The sequence below is a fragment of the Lampetra fluviatilis genome, chromosome 42 (assembly GCF_964198595.1).
Source record: "Lampetra fluviatilis chromosome 42, kcLamFluv1.1, whole genome shotgun sequence".
Lineage (NCBI taxonomy): Eukaryota > Metazoa > Chordata > Hyperoartia > Petromyzontiformes > Petromyzontidae > Lampetra > Lampetra fluviatilis.
Window position 1 is genome coordinate 679,050 of NC_136316.1, and position 13,142 is coordinate 692,191.

Genomic DNA, 13,142 nt, shown 5'->3' on the forward strand with positions numbered 1-13,142 from the left:
AAAGTGCTTAATGATTCTGAAGCCCTCCGACCCCCTGGCAGGCTGTTCCGCAGGCGAGGACCGTAAACACGAAAAGCCGCTTCGCCCTCGGGTTTAGTCCCTGGCCTTTGGGACTACTCAAAGACCGGCACCAGAGGATCTGTGTGATCTTGCTGGTTCATATCTTAACAGCTGGGGGCTGCGGGTCTCTGTCAGCCCGTCTCGGCAGTCGCAGAGAACGCTCCACGCGCGACGTCCGGGGTGGTGTTGGAGATGGTGGTGGTGGTGGTGGGGGTGGTGGAGGTGGTGGTGGTGGTGGTGATGCAGGTGGTGGGGTGGTGGAGGTGGTGGTGTAGGTGGTGGGGGTGGTGGAGGTGGTGGTGGTGGAGGTGGTGGTGGAGGTGGTGGGGGTGGTGGAGGTGGTGGTGGTGTAGGTGGTGGAGGTGGTGGAGGTGGTGGTGGTGGAGGTGGTGGTGTAGGTGGTGGTGTAGGTGGTGGGGGTGATGGTGGTGAGGGTGGTGGTGGTGGTGGTGTAGGTGGTGGGGGTGGTGGTGGTGGTGGGAGTCTCGTCACGCCACGTCCGTCGGCGGGGCCGGGTGCGAACCGGGGCGAGATCTGCCACCGCGTGGAGTGAGGAATTTTGGCTTGAGCAGAAGAGGGGCGGAGGGACGTTAACAGCAGCCGTTAGCAGCGCGCAATTGCGGCTCAGCCACGCGCACACTCGGCCTGTGAGGTCCCTCACGTTGCGACGCGCGGGCGGATTAATGAAGCGGCCGGTGAAAAGAGCGGCGAGAGGGGCGGTCAGGGCACGTCCGTCACGACCCCACGTCCCCACGTGCCCACGTCCGTCACGTCCCCACGCCCGTCAGGCCCCCACGTCCGCCGCGTGGCCGCGTGGGCCCCACGAGCCGCTGCGCGCTCTGTCAGCGAGAGTCACTTTGAGCTCGAGGGCTCCAGATCAGCGCGGCGTTGGCGGATCTGACCCCTGTCCCCCGACTTTTTGGCCAAAACCCTCGCGCGCCTCCATCATCGGCAGCGCCCCAGCAACGCGGAGAATTCCGCGTGCAACGCGGCGAGTTTAACCCAGATGTGGAATCTCGGGCCACCCAAGGTCAACACACGTGACCTCAGTGGGGGGGGGGTGGCCGTGGGGGTGTCGTCGTCCCAGGGCGGCCCGTCACGTGACCCGCTTCCAGCGGCGAGCCTTCAGCACGTCACGTGACGGCGTGAAAGAGCGGCCCTCATTGTTGGTGTGGCTGCGTGTGTGTCATGTGGGAGCGGTGGCGCGACACACTAAATCATCCGCCACCCTCACTTAAGCAGTGAGCGACGTCTAAACTGCACTTCCCCGAGGTTTTAAAACGAATAGCTGCTGCGACTTGTGAACAGCGGCACACACAACAGCAGGTCGGCGTGGTGCTGGTGCCAACATCCCCAAATCCGCTCTGCCGCCCCTAATAGGTGCTGCTCGCTAACAGCACTTGCCCCGACAGGCTGGTGAGGGTATAGATGGGCTCTTTGTCTCTTGATGGTCGTGGTAGTGGTGATGGTGGTAGTAGTAGTGATGTTGGTGATGATGTTGGTAGTAGTAGTAGTGATGGTGGTGGTGATGTTGGTAGCAGTAGTGGTGGTGGTGATGTTGGTAGTAGTCGTGGTGATGGTGGTAGTAGTAGTAGTGATGTTGGTGGTGATGTTGGTAGTAGTAGTGGTGGTGGTGGTAGTAGTAGTAGTGATGTTGGTGGTGATGTTGGTAGTAGTAGTGGTGGTGGTGGTGGCGGTAGTTGCGGGGGAGGATGACGCCACTTTGTACTGTAATTGGACCCTACCCCCTAATCACTTTGAACAATTTTCGGAAACGCGTCTTACCTCGTGGCCACCAAGGGAGATGGATTGACCCGAATCCAGAGTCTGCGTCAAGGCTCGTCCTTTCCCTCCGCGTGAACAACAACAACAACAACACGTGAACACGCTCCTCCTTCACGTGAACAACAACAACACGTGAACACGCTCCTCTTCCACGTGAACAACAACAACAACACGTGAACACGCTCCTCCTCCACGTGAACAACAACAACACGTGAACACGGAGCGGCCGATCAGCAACCTCTGAGCCGCCACGGGAATGGTGGTGGGGAGCGGCGTGGGGGGGGGTACGGCTCGTGATCTGCTTCCGTCAAAGCATTCCCATCATCAGCATCATCACCACCACCGCCGCCACGATCATCATCATCAGCATCATCACCACCACCACCGCCACGATCATCATCATCAGCATCATCACCACCACCGCCGCCACGATCATCATCAGCATCATCACCACCACCGCCGCCACGATCATCATTATCAGTATCATCATCATCATCACCACCACCGCCGCCACAATCATCATCATCACCATCACCACCACCGCCGCCACGATCATTATCATCACCATCATCACCATCATCACCATCACCACCACCGCCGCCACGATCATCATCATCATCAGCATCATCACCATCATCACCATCACCACCACCGCCGCCACAATCATCATCATCACCACCACCACCACCGCCGCCACGATAATCATCATCACCACCATCACCACCGCCGCCACCATGGCAGGCAACCCAGCGTGTGCACGGCGGTGGGCACGCGTTCGTTGCTCGCTGTCGAGGTTCACGGTTCGAAGCAGGCGGCCGCCCTGGCTAGAATGCCGCGGTGCAGGCACTTGGTGCGAGGGACGAGCACGCGCCCCTCGCAGCCCGCGTCACTCGCGAGACTTGAGGCCACTGCGCGGCACCGTCGCCGTTTACATTTACAACAACAACAACAATAGCAACAACAACAGCAACAACAACAGCAACAACAACAAAGCAACGTCAACATTTACACCGCGGATTCGCGTCGCCGGAATCGCGCGCAGTGGCCATCATCGCTGCCCCAGGCTGCAAAATAAATAAATAAAGTTTGGCAGGATCCGCCTCTATTCACACTGAGTAGTTCTTTATTCACACCGAAGAATCTTCTATTCACACTGAGTAGTTCTCTATTCACACTGAGTAGTTCTCTATTCACAGCCCCGAGTCCATCATTCGGGCTGCCCGCGCCGCCCTTGGTGCGTTGCATGAGTCGCTCCGAAAGCCTCCGAGCATCACCAGCATCACCAGCAGCTACTGCTGCTGCTGCTGTAGCAGCAGCTGTAGCAGCAGCAGTAGCAGCAGCAGCTGTAGCAGCAGCAGCTGCAGTAGTAGCAGCAGCAGCAGACTGCAGCAGACAGCAGCCGCAGCCAGACCCTAATGCCCCCACTGAGACCCCTCCCTCTCTCTCTGTTCGGCCGTGCAGGTATTTTGTAAATTCATAATTTATTTATCGCGTGAGTTTATAATTAATGTATATATTGCGTGAGCGTAACACATTCCTGCGGAGGGAGCTGGTAGGAACGTTGGGTTGCTCGGTCAATGGCCAGGATCAACGGCGGTGTGGTGTATTCCGCAAATATGCCCGACTGTGAGTGCGGCACAAGCCGGTGTGAGTAGGTTAAACGTTGAGTTTTATAAGGGCACCACGGGGTGACCAGCCTCTCCCCACCCAGCCCCACCCCTCCCACCCCCCACCCAGCCCCTCCCCACCCAGCCCCTCCCCACCCAGCCCCACCCTCCCCACCCAGCCCCTCTCCACCCTCCCCTCGTCACCCAGCCCCTCCCTCCCTACCCAGCCCCTTCCTGCACGACGGACGGACACAATAATCCCCTGTGTGCTGGTGTAACCAGGAGGTTCCTACCAGTATAATTAATGTGTATGTTCTGAGTGTATAATTAATGTGTATATTGTGTGAGTGTTTAACTACAGTAATGTGTATATTGTGTGGATGTATAATTAATGTGTATATTGTGTGAGTGTATAATGTGTATATTGTGTGAGTGTATAACTAATGTGTATATTGTGTGGATGTATAACAAATGTATATATTGTGTGAGTGTATAATTAATGTGTATATTGTGTGGATGTATTATAACAAATGTGTATATTGTGTGGATGTTTTGTAATTCATGTGTATACTCTTCCGTTCAGTTGAGGCCGGCGACTTCACAAGGAGCAGCCATGTTGAGATGGGGGGGGGGGTCGCTGAGTGGGGGGGGGGGGGGGGGTCGTGGAGTGGGGGGGGTCGTGGAGTGGGGGGGGGGGTCGTGGAGTGGGGGGGTCGTAAAGGGAGGTGGAGGGAGGGGCGTGGAAGGATGGGGGGTGGGTACAACCCAGGCACAACGGCGCTCTATGTGATTGTATCGTGTCCCCACTCATACACCTACCCCGCTACCCCCCTACCCCCCTACACCAAATCAGCTACCCCACCCGCCCCTCCCCTCCCTCCCCCCCCCAAGTCGTGAACACCCCCGTGAAGAATGAGGGATTGCCCCCCATGGAGATCCGCCGACTCTGAGATTGTGGCCGGCCACTTCATCACCCGGCACGCGCCCGATCTCGTCACGTCTCGCAGGCTCAGCAGGTGATGTGCCTGGCCGGCGCGTGAACGTGCGAGCCCCGGGCATAGCAGGTGATAGAGGCTGCTGCCGCTGCCGCCGCTGCCGCTGCCGCGTGGAGGTCACCCCCCCCACCCATCACCCAGCAGTGGGTTTGACAAAGCGGCTCTACGCGCGAGCGGTGAAGGCGACACCCGCCCGGGCGCTGCCTCGGGGTCTCCCCGTGGGGTTCGCGCCCCTCGCTGGCCCCGTGGCTCCCCGTGACTCCGCGGCTCCCCGTGACTCCGCGGCTCGCTACCGCCCAACGCGGCTCGCGGCGTCCGTGGCGTGTCGCGTTTCCACGAGTCTAGCCTCCCTTGAACTATCCACTTGAATTCCCTGCGGGCGCTCTCCTGGCTCAAATACAAGATCTGCAGCGTCGTGGGGTTCAGACCCGGGGGGGACTCACGTGGGGGTGGGTGGCGTTGTGGTGGGGGGGCTCCCTGAAGGTCAGGTTCACACACACAGCGGACACAAAGAGGACCCGCCCTCTCCATGAGATCCTCCCCGGGGCACAGATCGCCTGGGTAGCGCCGAGTTGGAGAGAATGCTGCTCATACATCCATACAACTTCCTCGCTCTCTCTCTCTTACATCTTCCTCGCTCTCTCTTACATCTTCCTCGCTCGCTCTCTCTCTTGCATCTTCCTCGCTCGCTCTCTCTCTCTCTCTTACATCTTCCTCTCTCTCTCTGTCACATCTTAATGTCTCTCACACGTCTTCCTCTCCCTCTTACATCTTCACGGCGCGCTCCACGTGACGCACCGAGGCTGCCGCTGCCCCTGCGCCACCCCGGGACACGCGCCCGCTTCGCGCGCCCCGTCGAGTTCCCATGGCACGGCTGTTTGAGTTGTAATCACGACAGAGTTTTTATTCTCGATGAGGGGGAGAAAGTGATGATTTAAGCCCCGGGGGAGGCGAGTGGAGCAGGATGGATGGGGAAGAGGTGTGCGGGGGGGGGGGGTCGGTTGGGGTGCGGGGCTGCGGTGGTGGGGAGGAAGGGAGCAGGGGAGTGGGTGGTGGAGTGGGGGGGGTCAGCCCAAGCCCTCTCGTGTGGGGCGCAATGGAGAGCGAGTTGCCGCTCGCCACCCGAGCCGCGACCGCGACCGCCTCGAACCCAGGGGCCCCTCGCGCGAGGCCGAGCCGGGCGCGGGTCTCGGCCTTTGTGGCGCGGCAGGAGGCGGCAGCGCCAAGCCGCAGTCGCGCCGGTGATGGAGCCGCGTTGTGTCGGCGGCAGGGGCGGGGGGGCCGCTCGGGTTACGCCCGGTCGGCCGCTATCCCGCCCGGCCACTGCCCTCGCGAGACGCGCGGCGTTCACCCCGCGGGCAGGGATCGTGTGCGGGGTTGGTGTGCGGGGTTCGTGTGCGGGGTTCGTGTGCGCGTGACGGAGCGCGCCTCCAATGTCCCGCGCGCGCCGGGCGAGCCGAGCGAACGTCACCGAGGTTGTGGTGGTGGTGGTGGTATTAGCGGTGTTGGTGGTGTGTGATTTTGTTTTTAAAGTGATTAAAATCGCTATTTTGCATTGCCGGTAACCGAATGCAATACAACGGTCAGACGCGGTTACCGGTTTGCCACGTCTATAGAAAGGTCGAGAGCAAAAAAACACACACAACGTGTTTAGCATTTTATCCGAGAATCGAAGGGTCAGAAACACTCTGGATTTGCCATCCAGAGGTCGCGGCTCCCATGCAACCTCCCGCCTCTGTCCAGGAATGGCGGGTAAAGTGTGGGTGCTTCCACCTCTTCCGAGGCACCGGGCCAGCGTGAGGGAGTGGGCTCTCTCTCTCTCTAGAGCTCGCTCGAGTGGAGATCCTTCCGCCGAGCAGGGAGCGTGAGCCAAACGTTTCAGGGCTGCGCCTTTACCTCTCCCGTGCATTTCCTTTCGGGTCGATCCCGTTCTCACGGAGATCATTGATAGCCGCTGCTGATTTCATTTCTCCACGTTTTAAACTTCTCACAGGGAGACTCGCTCAGACACTTCCCCCATTACAAGCTCCGATTTTAAACAATGTCGCTCTGAACAAAGAGACGCTAGCAAATGTCAACACCTTAGTCTGTGACAATTGCAGCGCCCGGGCTTTTACGGGGAAGCCAACATTGGTTGTCCCTTTTGAGAGTTTCCCCCCACCCCCCACCCGACCCCGCCATGGGACTGTGGAATTTCCACGACCGCTTCAGGGCTGTTCAACATGAGCTGAGCACCGATGCCTCGACGCCCAGGGCATCGCTTCGACTCTCTTGAGTGGCACCTCGCGACAAGGTGACGCTGGCTGAGATGTGATCGCCCTCCGGTAATTGTTGAGTCCCAGCAACGTTCCCATCTCGCCGTGGCCTCGCCCCGGGGCAGCAGCGGGCTGCCTGAAGCCTCCCGGGCGCAGCATCATCATCGCCTGTGAGCGTCGTTCACTCCAGGGCTCTCCCACTCGCATGAACTCCCAAACATCTCGCTGCTCTGAACGAGTCGTGCAGTTGAATCTTGGCTCGCCCAATCACCGCGGCGTGCGTGCCCCGCTTGCGTAAAGCATTCCAAGGAGGCCCTCAGTGGCAGCTGTCCCTGCGTGGCACAAGATTACTAATCACCGGCCTGTAAGCGAAAATTAGCCTGTGAAAAATAGCCTGTCAGTAGGGGGGCGAGGGGGGGGCGAGAGGGGGAGGGGCGATGGGGAGGGCGATAACTGCTGCTGCGCGTAATCCCAATTGAGCAGTCTGCGGTGACATGTCAAAACAAAGATTTGCATTCAGATTTGGGACCGTTACTCCGACACTCGATGGGCTGAGCTTCCGAATGACGTCACGCGACGTCTGCCGTCCACCGTGGAGAGCACGGCGCGTCGTGACGTCACGGTCGTCAACGCGCACCGCAGCAGGAGCCGGGGGGGGGGGCGGGGGGGGGGGGGCGCGGGGGGGGGCCTTCCGCACCCGGACCGCAGAGCCTCCGTCGGCAATGGGCAGCAGCAGCAGCAGCAGCCGCGCTGCCCCGCTCTTCAGCGTCGGCTCCATCTCGTCCCTCGGTGTCCGCGAGGGTCGACGTCGACGTTCACGACTGGAGGCCGCCGGTCTCGTCGCGGGCCTCGGCACCCCGTGAGGCGAGAACCTCGCCCAGACCCGGGGGGGGGGGTCGCTGGCGAACGAAGTAGAAGAGCGCGGACGTCCAGAACAAACACCCCGCGCTCGGGCCCCCACGGCACCATCTTTGGTTGACGAGTCCAGCAGACGAGCTGTGTGATCCGTGGGTCCCCGACAACCGCTTTCATCGCCACACATCGAACCCATATCGACACTGGGTGGGGGGGAGGGTGTCAGTGCCTAGAGCACGTGGCGGTTGACTAATCACCTGGCTCAAGCGAGCCTGACAGCTGACACCTCGTGTCGAGATCCGCCCGGAGTTTGCTCGTGCTGATGATGTGCTCTCAGAAGGCCGTGCGGCCCACGGGGATGCGTACAACAAGAAGAACCCCCCCCCCCCCCCCCCCACGGAATGTGATTCCTTGTTACGTAGTGGAACGCATACGAGGAGTTCTCATCTCGTTCCTCCAAATCCGTGCTCGGAGCGCGCCAGCGGCAGCAGCAACGTCGTGATGAGCGTGCCAGAGTGAAGTGGCGGCGCCGGGGTGGAGGGAGGGGGAGCGGGGGGGAGGCAGCTCAGAGAGGCACCTCCTGCGGGCTGTGATCGACTCCGCTGTGGTTCCGCGTCCATCGTTTTGGAAAAAGGATCTCAATTTCCATGCAGCGCCGCGTGCAGCACCAGCCTGGGGGGGGGGGGGGGGGGGGCTCTGGGCCGTCTCCAGGCTGTGCGCACCTGCTGCACACAGGAGCCCTCCTCACCCCCCCCCCCAATCCGCCACCCATCCCCTCGAACCCCCCGGGAGGATGCCCCCTCCCCCTCTACCCCCCTCAAGCAGCTCACGGAAATTGTAGTCGAGCACCTGACGGCGTCTGCGCTGAGCCTCCTCGCCCGCGGGGGGGGGGGCAGGGGGAGGGCGCCCTGCCCGTCCCTGCGGTGTCTGCAGGCGCGTGTCGCGCCCTGGGGGTGCGGGGCATTCCGCGCTGTGTCACGGAGGAGGGGGGGGGGCAGAGCCAGGGGACAGGGACGGGGGGTGGGGGGGCTGGGGGGCCGCTGAGTGGCGTCTACGAGGAGACTGCGTCCCGAGGAGGAGCGGCGTTGGCAGCTGAATCGAGAGCGTGGTGGCAGTGGTGGTGGTGGTGTTGTTGGCGGTGGTGGTGTTGTTGCTGCTGATGTTGGTGTTGTCGTTGTTGCTGATGTTGTTGTTGCCGTTGTTGACGTCGTTGCACCGCAGAGCCCACCACACAGGGCTTGCCTTCCAACTATCTCGCGCCCACAGCTACAGAGAGGGCCTTGCCTCTCAACATCGAGCACCACGACAGAATGTGTCCAAGCGATGCCTAAAGTTGTGCACGTGTCACGACATTATCGCGCATGCGCATTGTGGCCGTGCGTGATGTGCTCACATTATGTAATATCGCTCCATTGCAATTGATATGAGGATTTTTTCTCGTGGATAATTCCAGAGCAGCGGAAAGCATTTTTACGATGAGAAACATCGTAATGAGAGAGTGCGTGTGTCCATCGCTTGGTTCATAAGAGACCCCCCCCTCCTCCCCCTGTGGGGGAGCTGGGTCTCGCACAGGAGCCGAGAGAGAGAGGGAGGGATGACGGGAGAGTGGTTGTGGGGGAGCTGGGGGGTCTCCTGGCTCTGTAATTAAGGCTGCGAGGCGCGGGCCCCGGGACGTCCCCTTGGTGTCAACATCTCGCGAGCCGCTCGCTAAACTCGTCTTTTTCCGATCCGTTTCGGCTCGCGGATTTTTTTTATTTCTTTTTACTCGCAACAGAAATAATGATTTTGGCGAGACTGGAAAAATTCGTTCCCTTTTGGACGGCTGCCCGATATCTCGCCCGCGGTGAAAATGAATTTGGTCGGGGACTCGGGGCAGCACAGTCTCGTTGTGGCTCGGCTCGGTTAAGAACCCGGCACGGGTCAGGTGTCACTGTGACCCCGAGTCGTGCCGAGCCGAGATCGCCAGGTGGATTAGTTGCAGGTGTATCTGCTCGAGGTGACGCTTGACTCGAGGATAGGACCAAGTGGTGCTCCAGGCCTGGTTGCCTGGGGCGCCGTGGTGGCGAGGAGATGTTCACTACCTCGCCTGGCGTGCAGGAGGGCGTGGGTTCGATCCCGACTCTGACGCCTGCCGCGCTGTGTATTTGGAGTTTGCGTGTCTCTCTCTCTCTCTGCCTGTATTCGCGTGGATTTTTCTCCGGGTGTTCCGGGTTTTTTACCTCCACATTTTAGAATCAACATCACCAAGCGTTTAGAGTATTTGGCTGCTAGAAATATCCACGCGATAAGCCGCTTCGTTGATCTATCATGTGTGGCCAGGTCACTTCTGAAAAAGAGCTACATAGCTCTCAGTGGGCTTTGCCTGGTATAATAAAAGGTTTAGTTTCGTTTTCGGTGGGTTACATGTGCAGGCGTGAGGTTGAGTGCGGTGTTTTGTTTGATGGAGACGCGGGTTTCTGCTCCTCCCCTCTCTGCTGGACCGAAAACTTCTACCCTGAACGCATCACCAACCACCCCGCTTCGGTCTCAATTCGTGATATGTAATGTTCACGATGATGGTGGTGGTGGTGGTAATATCTGTGTAATATCTGTGTAACTGTGTAATATCTGTGTAATATCTGTGTGATACCTGTGTAATATCTGTGTAATTGCTGTGTAATTCCTGTGTAATATCTGTGTAATTCCAGTGTAATATCTGTAATATCTGTGTAATTGCTGTGTAATTCCTGTGTAATATCTGTGTGATACCCGTGTAAACAAGACAATATTGTCGCGTGGTGGCATAACATTACCACGTGGCCGAGCGCCAAAACAACTCGAGATCAGAGTTGATACCATTTGTTAGCATCATCACCATGACCATCACCACCATCACCATCATCACCATCACCATGACCATCATCACCATCACCACGACCATCATCACTATCACCACGACCATCATCACCATCACCACGACCATCATCACCACCACCACGACCATCATCACCATCACCATTACCATCATCTCCATCTCCATGACCATCATCTCCATCACCACGACCATCATCTCCATCACCACGACCATCATCACCATCACCATGACCATCATCACCATCACCATGACCATCATCACCATCACCACCACGACCATCATCACCATCACCACGACCATCATCATCATCACCATGACCATCACCATCAACACGACCATCATCACCATCACCACCACGACCATCATCACCATCACCATGACCATCATCTCCATCTCCATGACCATCATCTCCATCACCATGACCATCATCACCATCACCATGACCATCATCACCATCACCATGACCATCATCACCATCACCACCACGACCATCATCACCATCACCATGACCATCATCTCCATCTCCATGACCATCATCTCCATCACCATGACCATCATCACCATCACCATGACCATGATCACCATCACCATGACCATCATCACCATCACCACGACCATCATCACCATCACCATGACCATCATCACCATCACCACGACCATCATCACCATCACTATTACCATCATCACCATGACCATCATCTCCATCACCACGACCATCATCACCACGACCATCATCTCCATCACCACGACCATCATCACCATGATCATGACCATCATCACCACAACCATCTCCATCACCACGACTATCATCACCATCATCTCCATCACCACAACCATCATCTCCATCACAATGACAATCATCATCACCACGACCATCATCACTATCACCATGACCATCATCTCCATCACCACGACCATCATCACCATCACCACGACCATCATCACCATCACCACGACCATCATCACCATCACCACGACCATCATCTCCGTCACCATGACCATCATCACCATCACCACGACCATCATCACCATCACTGTTAATATCATCATCACCACGACCACCGTCATCATTGTTAACATCACTATTGTCGTCATCATCAGCACCATAGCCGTCACTACGAAGTGGGGGGAGGGGGGGTGCGGTGTGGGGGGGGGTCTGTGAGAGCGGCCCCCTAACGGGGGGGTGCGAGTGTCTCCACACACAAGGCGCGCTTTGAGAGCGGCTCGCGCCCGCCACGGAGACTTTCGCGTTCTGACGCGGCCCTGCCGCCCCGGGTGAGCGCCACATTCCTTCATCCGCTAGGAAATCGCGGAATCGTGCGGAATTTGGGCGGAATGCGCCGAGATTTTTCGAAACTGGAACCCGGGAGAGGTTTTCCGTCGGGATGAATATTGAATGAGCGGCTCGACGTTTCTCACTTACAGAGTCCCTCACTCGCCTACACTACCCCCACAGACTCCCTCACTCACAGACTCTCTCACTCACAGACTCTCTCACTCACAGACTCTCCCACTCGCCTCCACTACCCCCACAGACTCCCTCACTCACAGACTCTCCCACTCACAGACTCTCCCACTCACAGACTCTCCCACTCACAGACTCTCCCACTCACAGACTCTCCCACTCACAGACTCTCCCACCCACAGACCCTCTCACTCACAGACTCTCCCACTCACAGACTCTCCCACTCACAGACTCTCCCACTCACAGACTCTCCCACTCACAGACTCTCCCACTCACAGACTCTCCCACCCACAGACTCTCTCACTCACAGACTCTCCCACTCACAGACTCTCCCACTCACAGACTCTCCCACTCACAGACTCTCTCACTCACAGACTCTCCCATTCACAGACTCTCCCACTCACAGACTCTCCCACTCACAGACTCTCCCACTCACAGACTCTCCCACTCACAGACTCTCCCACTCACAGACTCTCCCACTCACAGACTCTCTCACTCACAGACTTTCCCACTCACAGACTCTCCCACTCACAGACTCTCTCACTCACAGACTCTCTCACTCACAGACTCTCCCACTCACAGACTCTCTCACTCACAGACTCTCCCACTCACAGACTCTCCCACTCACAGACTCTCCCACTCACAGACTCTCCCACTCATAGACCCTCCCACTCACAGACTCTCCCACTCACAGACTCTCTCACTCGCCCCAACTACCCCGATAGACTCTCTCACTCACAGACTCCCTCTCTCACTCACCTCCACTACTCTCACCTCCCCTACTCTCACCCATAGACTCTCTCACTCGCCTCCCCTACTACTGACAATGCAATCGTCACGTGCGGACTCTCGCGGCCCAAGGATTCCGTGTGAGCACTGCATCACTTCCACGGACCCCTCCTCTTCGTCAGCACAGACCCCCCCTCCCGCCCATCGAGTGCTCGTGGTTGTGGTCATCATCGCGGCCCTCCTCCTCCTCCTCGCTCGCGGTGCCGCTCCGCCGTCACCCGCGGCGCCGCACTGCGCTGCGGGTCACGTGGCGCGCTGCGGGTCACGTGGCGCGCTGCGGGTCACGTGGCGCGCGAGGCATTCGGCTGCCGGAGCGAGGCGCGGTGTCCCCGACACCTGCAAGCTCGGGCGGGGGGTGGGGGTGAGACCCCCTCCACTACCCCCCCCCTGCCCCCCCCAGTCTTTATGACATGAACAGATGCACATGCACAGTTGGTTTAGCGCTCCCGCGTCTTCATTGAATAACAGTCGCGCGAA